Source organism: Cardiocondyla obscurior, unplaced genomic scaffold (genome assembly GCF_019399895.1).
Source record: "Cardiocondyla obscurior isolate alpha-2009 unplaced genomic scaffold, Cobs3.1 scaffold1_7361187_7686053, whole genome shotgun sequence".
NCBI classification, from domain to species: domain Eukaryota; kingdom Metazoa; phylum Arthropoda; class Insecta; order Hymenoptera; family Formicidae; genus Cardiocondyla; species Cardiocondyla obscurior.
The window spans coordinates 32590-44945 of NW_027228794.1; the positions used below are offsets into that span (position 1 = coordinate 32590).

Below are 12356 nucleotides of genomic sequence, written 5' to 3' on the forward strand. Positions count from 1 at the left end.
ACAGTACATATGGACAGAATTAAACTAGCTCGCATTACAGGTCTGGGATGACGCAGGAAAGATACATGATAACGACTCTCAAGGATAACCCTGGAGTGTTCTACGAATCCATCGGCGACTTGCGTACCTACGAAACTTCTTGGAAAATGATCACATACATTGATCTAAACGGAATCGCTGATGCAGCTATAGGACTCCAGAGAGAATTAAAAATGGTTATTTGGCAATGTAATAACATTTCAAAAATATGCCAATCCCAGAAATCATTGCTGCTAGCCGAAGCAAAACTAGATAAAGTAAGACAATATCAAAATCGCATAGGCGAACTGTTAAAGAAATCAAGATCGCGAAGAGCTCCGTTAGAATTTATTGGAGAAATTAGTAAAATATTATTTGGCACAATGACGTTGGAAGATGCCAATCATATAAATGAAGCATTGAAACATATAGAAAGTAAAACTGATGATCTTGCTGCCCTATTCATAAACCAAACGATAGCAATCAAGACGAGGTTCGGAGAATTACAGAACGTGACTTCGAAAATTAAACAACAAATGATTGCGATGAACCGCCGCATAAGTGAAAGAATATTAAATCTTACAAATGAATATGCAAAAATTGAAATTAATGAATATTTTCATCAAGCAGTTGTAAATATTAATGACGCAATTTTAGAACATGAATTAAATATAAATACTCTTATTGATGGAATACTTTTTGGAAAACAAGGATTAATACATCCTCGAATAATACCTCCACAACAATTAATACAAAATTCTAAGGCAATCAGGGAACGAGTTCCACACGAAGAATTTCCCGTAGCAATAAATGAAGAAGGAATGGATCGATTAATTAAAATATCAAATTTACAAATTGCATATATTAAAAACCGATTAATCTACGCATTACATATACCATTAATAAGCCCAGGGAAATATAAATTATATAAAGCCGTACCATTACCGGCAAAACAAAATCTGGATGGAGACAAATATGCTACAATAAAACCGAATACAGAATATATTGCAATAAACGAAGACTCTGATAGCTACTATGAGTTAGAAAAAGAAGACTTGGAAAAATGTTCAACCACGAGTTCTACTTTAATATGCCCCGCTACATCTCCTTTAAGAAAGATAAGACAGACGCCCAGCTGCAACATCAACTTGATGCTTAATAGAAAATTAATATTAAATCAATGTAACATAATATTGCAGGAATTACAAGAGACATACTGGAAAGTTCTTGATACTCCAGGAAATTGGATTTTTAGTGCCAAGGGAGAAGAAGAAATACGAATTGAATGCGCCGGTTTTAGAGACCATGCAATTATTGAAAACTGTGGAACAATAACAATACAACCAGGTTGCAAAATTAAAGCAAAAACCGCCACGATGAGTCACCCGTCTACTCAAGCAACTAAATTTCTACATCATTACACACCATCTAGCAACCTCAGCATTCTGCAATTGTATGAACCAACGCGTGAAAAATTTAATATTAATTTAACGGAAACTACAGATGAAATATGGGTGTCAGATCATAGCAATATAGAAGCAACGCTTAATGATATTATTCAAAAAGCTCAACAACTTAGAGAAAGAAAAATTCAAGAATGGAAAACTACTGCCTACAGCACCGTCGCCTGCAGCATTGGAGTACTAGGAATCATAATCTTTATCTTCTCCTTGACCTGTCGGACCCCATGTGTGGGCAAGACCCTGAACCGTCTTTTCCTAGAATTTTGCCGCAGGGGAAGAACTGAAAGACCGACACCACACCCCGCAGCTAGCTATATAAACCTAAACCCTGAGATCCCCCAGGAACAGTCGAACCAAAAGAGTGCTGAAGCCACGACGGTCGAATCAAAGTTATAAATAAAAAAAAATATATATATTTTATTTTACCGGAAGCAGTAAGTGACTGAAGCAAATAAGATTTAAAATTAAGACTAATCCTTTGGTTCCGTCACTTTTAGGAAATTTTTATATGAATCGCCAAGAAGCGAGCCGACACTGGAGAAGAATAACGGATAGGATCCGAAGAAGTATCCGACCCAGGAATCAACCCATTATGTCATCGCATCAAGAATCAGACGTCGGGCCAACGGACCCGTACGTATTTCATTCACCGGCCAGACAGCCTGACGCCCCAAGTGCTTATCAGTACGAAGAACCGGTAGTGCAACGATCCCGGACACCAGAGCTCATTCGAGAAATACTCGATGAGATAAGGAGGCTTCCGGATACGGAACAGGAAGACAATGTGAGCACGCAGACAAACTATGACAACGAGGGATACATCGCGATGCGCCCTGTTGGGATAGCGTCCCCGGTGCGACCGAGGGAACCATCCCCGGAACCATCGATTGCTACGCAGACAACGCGGGCACCGGACTCCCCTCGGGACGATTACATAAACGACAGGCCAACCTATATGGAGCATGTGAGGGACCGGGATCACACCACAAGAGTTCCTCAGGGATCCCCGCCACTGCCACAGCCGACGCACGTGCAGGTACCCCCGTATTATAGAGATTATTTACATTTTAACGCGATGCCGGCATACAATTTAGTCTGTCATTCGGCTTGGTATATACAAGTCGAAAATTATATGGTGATGTGCCCGCAGTGCGCTACTGCAGAGCATATATTTTGCGCTCCTGACAGACCAAACACAACTTTCCGACAATTTCATGCAATCTCACGAAATTTACAACATACTACTATGCACTGTGGTAGATGCTACCGATTGATTATTCAAACGCGACGAGCGATCGATTGTTACACTTGTCGTACTTATGTAATTCAACATTATTACGGAATCGAACGAATGATTTATCATTTGATTTGCGACTTAATCATTTCACAACAAAATGTTCCAACTTAAAATACAATTACAAACGTATGAGAATTATAAAACCTATTAATCCTTAATTATAAGTATATGCTATTAATCCTAAAAAAAAAAGAAAAATATATAACACCATATAATATAAAAAAAAAACCTATCTTTATATAACAATATTACAAATGGTCAATTAACTGGCCAAGGCTTATTATATTAATTAAACACGCTTATATTATAAAAACAAATGTATTTTATAGTATTATATATACATTATCACTAATATAACATTAAAAAGTTGTTATAGTTGTAGTAGTAGTAGCAGCGTATGCGTTCATCTTGGTGATGGGATATACTAAAATAGATAGAAATATATATATATTATAAAGTAAATAAAAATAACATTTATATAACTGCTATACATTTATAACATACCTTATTAATCAACCAAGCTATTCCACTAATAAACCTACAATAAAACAAAAAAAAAGCATTAATAAATACAATAACTCCTAACCTTAATCCAAGCTTAATAGAATTTAAATACTATATACTTATCTAATACTGGTGATGGAAAAATGAAATTGTTCCACAAAGAGCCACCTCCAAAATGTTCAACCTAGAATAGAAAATATCATAATTAAGAATACATTAAATTTATATACTTTAAATACATACATATAGAACATACATACCTAGTAATTTGGTATAAGGGGAACATTGTACGCTTTATTAAATACCCTGAAACATATAAAGTAGTTAGACTTTGTAAAATACAATTAAAACTTTGCTATAATAAATCATTATTACATACCATTGAAAATCAGCTATACTAACTCCATAATAATATAATCCTTTATTCAACTCTGCGATCGACTGATCCTACTGCTATCCTGAAACATATATAAATAATTAAACAAAATACTTTAACAAATATATACAAAAACATAACCTTACTTAAAGTTCGGAGGCCGAACTTCCCCATGAAGGGAGATGTCACATCCTGCGACGACTAGGAGACGTTTTATTAACACGGGTAAAAACTTCACCACCGGCGAAAATTTTTCAAAAATCATATTATTAAAAATAATTCTACTACACCAACTACACCGGCATTCATAAATTTCACCACTTGTAGTACAGTCACTCGACAAATCTTTTAAGAGACACAAGCGACATCTACAATAAGTCCGTTTTAAGTCAAGTCCAGAGCCAACCAATCATAACCTGACCCATTAAATTTACTCTAACTACACTCAATTACACATATAGACCCAAGAAACCGACATTTTGTGACAACTCCTACTAACAAATCTTATGAACAATTATTAACTATTGAAAATAAAACTTATAACAATGATATATAAATAAAAAATATATAGAAACATGTTCTTCTGTCTTACGGTAACAACATACGTAAAAATAACAGTTTCATAATAAGACATTTTTTAATATCAATTGTTATAAACAATTAAAATTATATATAAAATATAAAAACTGTGATGGCTATCAATCTTGTTGTTAAAAATACAAAAACTTTTGTATATACCATTTTTTCGGTATCTGTAATAGTTTCCGAGATATAAAAATTTCCTGAATTTGAATCTCTCAGTTCAACTTTTCTCTTATGAAACTAAGGAACCACAAATCAAATCGTATAAAAATAAAATAAAATATAAAACAATATAACTGATAGAAAAAATTATATAGCTGTATTCGTCTCTCTCTATAGAAACAGAATATATGAAAATAATCACACCATTATTAAATAATAATATATATATAACTTATAATATATAACTTTTGATAATAAACCATAAACAATATTAATTATAATTTTTTTTGAAAAGCCTATAAGACCTATAATAACTTTTATTATAACATTTTCTATATAAAATCAAAAACCTAATTTATAAAAAGAATTAAAGGAAAAGTCACCCGTTATAAGGCAAAAGTCCCAGTAAGTGCCAATGTACATACATATATATCTGCGTCTAACGGTAATTACCGGGACCACAAGTTTAACCCTTAATATTTTTAAAAATAATAATCATAAAAATATGCTGATTAATTTAAATTAAACCTTGAACCTTTTCCTTTAAAACCATACCCTAATAATAATTTTTACTCACCTTGCATACCTAATTAATTTAAATAATACCCGGAGTCAATCGGTCCTCGAACCATATATATAAATGTACGTACAAAGACTTAGCCGCGAGAATGGTAAAGGCATAGGACTTAGCCGCGCGTACTCTTGTCTTTTCATCTATAAAAATTACTAAGTATGAATTTCGAGACGGACTTAGCCGCGAAAATGAACGATGGACTTAGCCGCACAGACTATACGATGGACTTAGCCGCGTGAGCTCTCTTATAGAACTTAGACTCTCGATCAACCAACATAAAATTAAAAATTTAATAATTTTTACTTTTTGTTATATACGTTCTAAAGAGCCTTAAATAACTAATAACAAACCCTTATAAACCATTTCTTAATCTGCCTTAGTTTTGGACTTATAAATTTTTAAAGTTACCCACTCATGTTCTCCTGATACATCAGCCGCGTAAAATCCTTAATAATTATTAAACCATTAAAGATCAAGCCATATCCTCTTAGATGTGAAGAGCCCTATGATTTTCCATCTAAAAAACCCATATAGACTTATACCTTTGTGGGCATTAATAGTATATTGTTATAAATAAATTAAATTTAATAACCATTAACACGCAAATTTTATAACGCTAAATCATACTTCCCTATGAATTATTAACGTATACTAAATATCTTTTCTTAATTTTTATTAGTTTAGCAGCTACGAATTTTTAAACTTTTACTCTTACCCATACATACATACATTTCAACACACGTACAGAGAGAACTCCCTTTATTTGCAACATTTCAAGAACTTATAATTATATTTGTATTAAGAGTAAATAAATATTCAAATTAACTTTTATAAAAGTTATTCTTTATTAATTAATTATTAAATTTGTTATAAACAAATTAAACAAGTACATTATTTTCAAATTCTGTTCCGTACATCCTTCGGCATTTGCAAAATTACCCCAAATCCATATATTATACTTTCTTCTACTCCTCATAGATTCCGAGATATAGGAATTTTACAAACTCCGATAATTTGAAGAACTGGAATACCTTTTTGCTGAAAAACAAGAGATACAAAAGTTAATAAAAGACCTTTTAAATTATAAAATATTAATAAACTATTAATTTATTTATAAAGTAATTGAATAAAGGAATAAAAATGGTTCTATAAATAAACTTTCTTAATTAGTTAATTATCCAAATTGTTATAAACAAATAAAACACTATCCAATTATTCAAAATTCTGTTACGTGTATTTTGTCACATTTGAGCTCCCATTTAAAAAACTATTAAACATTTTCTTTCTAACTCTTTTAGTTCTCGAGTTATGACCACTGTTCAAAATCAGAGACCGACACAAATGACACAAAATAGTAACACCAACATTTTCTAAACTAATGCTCCTAATAACCAACTACGAACGGAACAAAGACTCATCGCTATAACGCACAACTGAGTAATTAAAAATCTTATATTAATAAACAAATTAATAAATTGTTATAAACAATTTCAAGTTAACAATTGACCTTCTTTAAATTTTATAATAGAAGTTAAAGACTATAATGAATCATTAATCCCTGCAAAATAACTTTTCTTAATTCCTATTAATTTAGCTTTTATGAATTTTTAAAACTTTTATTCTATATATATATAGATATACTAAAGCATGTAATTCTTACCATCCTATTATTAGTTGATAAATAGCAACTCTGGTCTTATCTCTGCTATCCTGTAATAGAAACAATAACAGTAGAGAACAATTAACAAACTTAACAACTTCTAACAATTATAATAATTATTATTATTATATAAAATCTATATTATATATATAAAATAAGAAATGCTTTAGTTAAACACTTGGAAAATATGTATAATGTAAAGAAACAACTCTTTTATATATAAAATAAAATATATAAATATCCTTTAGTTAATTAATGATTAAAATAGAAGAATTGTTTCTATCTAAACCAAGTATTAAAACCTAGTGCGGTAGAAAGTAGATTTTAACCAGCACTCTCACTGCCTTCAATACAGAAATAGACTCAAGGATATATCCTTGAGTCCCATAAAGAAAATAGCTTTTACATTCAATAATTTAAACTATAAAATATATATATATATATAATATTATGTTAACACAAGGAAAAAATGGAGAGATCTAAGACTGAATTTATTAATACTTTAAACATACTCTAAGACATTTCTTAGACAATTTATGTAAAGTATGTTTAAAGGCCATCAGATAAAATAATAGAAAAACAGAGCTTACTTGTGAGTCATAGTTCTGAGTCATGACAAAACACTTTCTCGAACCAAGGCCAGCCTTTCAAGCCAATAGCGAAATTCGTTACCATATAAGGAACCAAGGTTGAACCTACGTGGACCAATCTGAAACTCTGTAACCAAATAAGGATTGTCAAGGTCAGAACTACTCCTTTCCATTGTTCTAAAATAGTATATAAGCAGTTCAGAAAACCATAAGCCAGCTTTTATCGCGCCCACTACTTCAGTTACTTCTACTATTATTCAACCCCTTTTACTTTTAACTTTCTCGCGCTACAATTTTATCGCTGTCAAGATATAAATAAAAATACGCATATTACAAATTCGTTAAACTATAATACCAACTTTACTAATTATATTGAAATATTGTAAAAATTTGTGTTCAACAATAAATCTACTCTGGGAACAAATCATCAACTCTTCAACAGTGAATCATTAAGTGACCTTTATCTTGGAGTTTTAGCCTCCTTAACCGCAGAAGAACCCTTTAATTATTATTATTCATCATTACATGGTCGAACCAGGTCTCGAGACCACTTCGGACTTCAGGACGTCACAAAGGTCAATTGTTAACTTGAAATTGTTTATAACAATTTATTAATTTGTTTATTAATATAAGATTTTTAATTACTCAGTTGTGCGTTATAGCGACGAGTCTTTGTTCCGTTCGTACTTGGTTATTAGGAGCATTAGTTTAGAAAATGTTGGTGTTACTATTTTGTGTCATTTGTGTCGGTCTCTGATTTTGAACAGTGGTCATAACTCGAGAACTAAAAGAGTTAGAAAGAAAATGTTTAATAGTTTTTTAAATGGGAGCTCAAATGTGACAAAATACACGTAACAGAATTTTGAATAATTGGATAGTGTTTTATTTGTTTATAACAATTTGGATAATTAACTAATTAAGAAAGTTTATTTATAGAACCATTTTTATTCCTTTATTCAATCACTTTATAAATAAATTAATAGTTTATTATTATTTTATAATTTAAAAGGTTTTCTATTAGCTTTTGTATCTCTTGTTTTTCAGCGGTATTCCGATTCTTCAAACTATCGGAGTTTGTAAAATTCCTATATCTCGGAATCTATGAGGAGTAGAAGAAAGTATAATATATGGATTTGGGGTAATTTTGCAAATGCCGAAGGATGTACGGAACAGAATTTGAAAATATTGTACTCGTTTAATTTGTTTATAACAAATTTAATAATTAATTAATAAAGAATAACTTCTATAAAAGTTAATTTGAATATTTATTTATTCTTAATACAAATATAACTATAAGTCCTTGAAATGTTGCAAATAAAGAAAGTTCTTTCTATACGTGTGTTGAAATGTATGTATGTATGGGTAAGAGTAAAAGTTTAAAAAATTGTAGCTGCTAAACTAATAAAAATTAAGAAAAGATATTTAGTATACGTTAATAGTTCATAGGGAAGTATGATTTAGCGTTATAAAATTTGAGTGTTAATGGTTATTAATTTTAATTTGTTTATAACAATATACTATTAATGCCCACAAAGGTATAAGTCTATATGGTTTTTTTAAATGGAAAATCATAGGGCTCTTCACATCTAAGAGGATATGGCTTGATCTTTAATGGTTTAATAATTATTAAGGATTTTATGCGGCTGGTGTATCAGGAGAACATGAGTGGGTAACTTTAAAAATTTATAAGTCCAAAACTAAGGCAGATTAAGAAACGGTTTATAAGGGTTTATTATTAGTTATTTAAGGCTCTTTAAAACGTATATAACAAAAAATTAAAATTATTAAATTATTAATTTTATGTTGGTTGGTCGAGAGTCTAAGTTCTATAAGAGAGCTCGCGCGGCTAAGTCCATCTAGAAATTCATACTTAGTAATTTTTATAGATGAAAAGACAAGAATACGCTGGGCTAAGTCCCATGCCTTTACCGATTCTGCGGCTAAGTCCATTGTTCAATAATTGTTATAAATAATGTTGTAATTAAAATTTTATACATAAAGATTCTGATGATTGTTCGTCTTTCGAAAGTGAAAATCTCTTAAGAGAGATTTTCGCTTCCGAATGACGAACAATCATCAAAAAATTACATAAGGCATTTTCAATTGTTTTGTTATAAAAAAATTATTAATTTTATATGGTTTAATTCGTGGTTGCCTTATGATGGTTTAATAAGAGAAAAAGTTAATTTAGGAGAGAAAAGGTTGATCTAAGATTCAAATTCAGGAAATTTTTATATCTCGAAACTATTACAGATACCGAAAAATGGTATATACAAAAGTTTTCGTATTTCTAACAACAAGATTGATAGCGATCACAGTTTTTATATTTTATATATAATTTTAATTGTTTATAACAATTGATATTAAAAAATGCCTTATTATGAAACTGTTATTTTTACGTATGTTGCTACCGTAAGACAGAAGAACATGTTACTATATATTTCTTATTTATATATCATTGTTATAAGGTTTTATTTTCAATAATTAATAATTGTTCATAAGATTTATTAGTAGGAGTTGTCACAAAATGTCGGTTTCTTGGGTCTATATGTGTAATTGAGTGTAGTTAGAGTAAATTTAATGGGTCAGGTTATGATTGGTTGGCTCTGGACTTGACTTAAAGTGGACTTATTGTAGATGTCGCTTGTGTCTCTTAAAAGATTTGTCGAGTGACTGTACTACAAGTAGTGACAAGTGGTGAAATTTATGAATGCCGGTGTAGTTGGTGTAGTAGAATTATTTTTAATAATATGATTTTTGAAAAATTTTCGCCGGTGGTGAAGTTTTTTCCCGTGTTAATAAAACGTCTCCTAGTCGTCGCAGGATGTGACAACCACAAGGATTTTCGGGAAACCAAGAACGGGGTCAGCGAGCAGGCGCAGCGCTGAACGAACGGCCCCAAGTGCGCCTTGTGAGCCCGCAAGAAGCACCAACAGAATCGCAAGCGTAAGAATCACAGGCAACGAAATTGGAAGACCACCATCTGTCGTTCTACTTAGCCTAGACATTATTGATAACCGTGGAAACTTTATGATTGACACAGGTTCCGATATTAATTTGATTAAGAAGAATTCATTAATTAAAGAGGTACCAATTGATACAAAAATTGTGTACATTCTGAGTGGAATAACAAAGGGACGCACTCGCACCATAGGCGTAGTTAAATTACGCATTCTCGGTAATGAAGTGCTGTTTCATGTGGTTCCCAACGATTTCCCAATTCAGCAAGATGGAATATTGGGCACAGAATTCTTTAAAAATCAAAAGGCAACAATAGACTACCCGAGGGCTTGTCTAGTTGTAAACGGAACTCCATATTATTTTCACGACAATGAAATTGTCACAATTCCAGCTAGAACAAGAAAACAGATTTATATTCGAGTAGCAAATCCAGAAACAAAATACATATATATTCCTAAACTGAACGCAGGACCACAGGTGTACTTAGGTGACGCCGTAGTATCTAATCACCATGGAATTGCATATTTATATGCAATAAATTCATCGGACGAGGATATACAATTAGCGGTCCCTACAGTAAAGTTATATCCGTTTGAAGAAGCACATGAGAAGAAAGAAGTCGTAACACAAGATAGTATTAATGATAAAAATCATGAAACGCGTATAAACAAAATATTACAACAATTACGTTTGAATCATTTAAACGATGAAGAAAGATCCAACGTCATTGGTCTAGTAACAACGTATGCGGAAAGATTTCAATGGGCTGAAGAGCCGCTAGGCGCAACAAGCGTTCTCAAACACCGAATATTCACTACTGATGATCGACCAATCAACGTCAAGCAATATCGGTATCCTCAAATTCATAAAGAGGAAATACAGAAACAAGTTGCCGCAATGTTGGAAAAAGGTGTTATAGAACCGTCTAGTTATAACTCTCCGTTGTGGATAGTCCCAAAAAGGATGACTCTCAGGGAAATAAAAATGGCGCCTTGTAATTGATTTTCGGGCACTAAATGATAAGACCATTGGAGACGCATATCCACTACCAAATATCGTTGATATACTAGATCAGCTTGGAAGTGCTAAATATTTTTCTGTGTTTGATTTAGCATCTGGGTTTCATCAAATTGAAATGGATCTAAAGGACAAACATAAAACTGCATTTTCAACACCCTATGGACATTTTGAATATAATCGAATGCCGTTTGGATTGAAAAATGCTCCTGCTACATTTCAGAGATTAATGGACCAAGTTTTGACTGGATTACAGGGAATCGAGTTGTTTGTCTATCTCGATGACATTGTAATTTATGCGCGATCTCTTAACGAACACGCAGTCAAGTTTGAAAGACTCATGAAACGTCTGGAAGAAGCAAATTTATTTTTGCAGCCAGACAAATGCGAATTTCTAAAAAGAGAAGTCGCTTATCTTGGGCATATAATCACAGAAAATGGAGTACGACCAGATCCAAAAAAAATTGATGCTGTAAAAAATTTTCCTATACCAAAAACAAGAAAAAATATTAAACAGTTTCTTGGACTTGCCGGATACTATCGACGATTTATCGAAAACTTTTCTAAGATCGCTAAACCTTTGTCAGACTTGACAAAGCAAACTATAGCCTTTGAATGAAAAGAGCAACAGCAAAACGCATTTGACGCACTACGCAATGCTTTATGTTCAGAGCCAATACTACAGTATCCGAATTTTGACGAACCTTTTGTCATAACAACAGATGCTTCAGGATTTGCAATTGGAGCAATATTAAGTCAAGGAAAAATAGGAAACGACCTCCCGATAGCATACGCATCGCGAGTGTTAAATGACGCGGAAACTAGATACTCTCCTACTGAAAGAGAATTATTAGCTCTTGTATACGCTGTAAAACATTTTCGTCCATATATTTACGGTCGCAAATTTACTTTAGTAATGGATCACAAACCCTTGGAATGGTTAAATTCCATATCTGATCCAACTTCACGACTTATGCGATGGAGACTCAAGTTAGCCGAGTATGAGTATCAAATAAAATATAAACCTGGTAAGAAAAACAAAAACGCTGACGCATTGTCTCGAAATCCTGTCGAATTAGAACAAAAAGTTTATCCGCTACGTGCAAAACGAGCATTATCATCTTCTAGCGAAAAGTCAATTGAGCAAGAACA

General features: G+C 32.1%; 1 long non-coding RNA gene across 3 annotated transcripts; it reads right to left on the minus strand.

Annotated features, from left to right (window-relative positions):
- Positions 1-3064: 3064 nt before the first annotated feature.
- Positions 3065-4576, minus strand: LOC139112725 (uncharacterized). Of its 3 annotated transcripts, XR_011547416.1 has the most exons (4): positions 3805-4557; positions 3662-3740; positions 3543-3588; positions 3221-3466 (listed from the first exon to the last, which is right to left on the minus strand). It is a non-coding gene; the product is annotated as an uncharacterized lncRNA (long non-coding RNA). The 3 variants fall into 3 exon arrangements; XR_011547414.1 differs by adding an exon at positions 3065-3202 and having other exon boundaries at positions 3283-3740; positions 3805-4576; XR_011547415.1 differs by having other exon boundaries at positions 3359-3588; positions 3805-4549.
- Positions 4577-12356: the final 7780 nt, after the last annotated feature.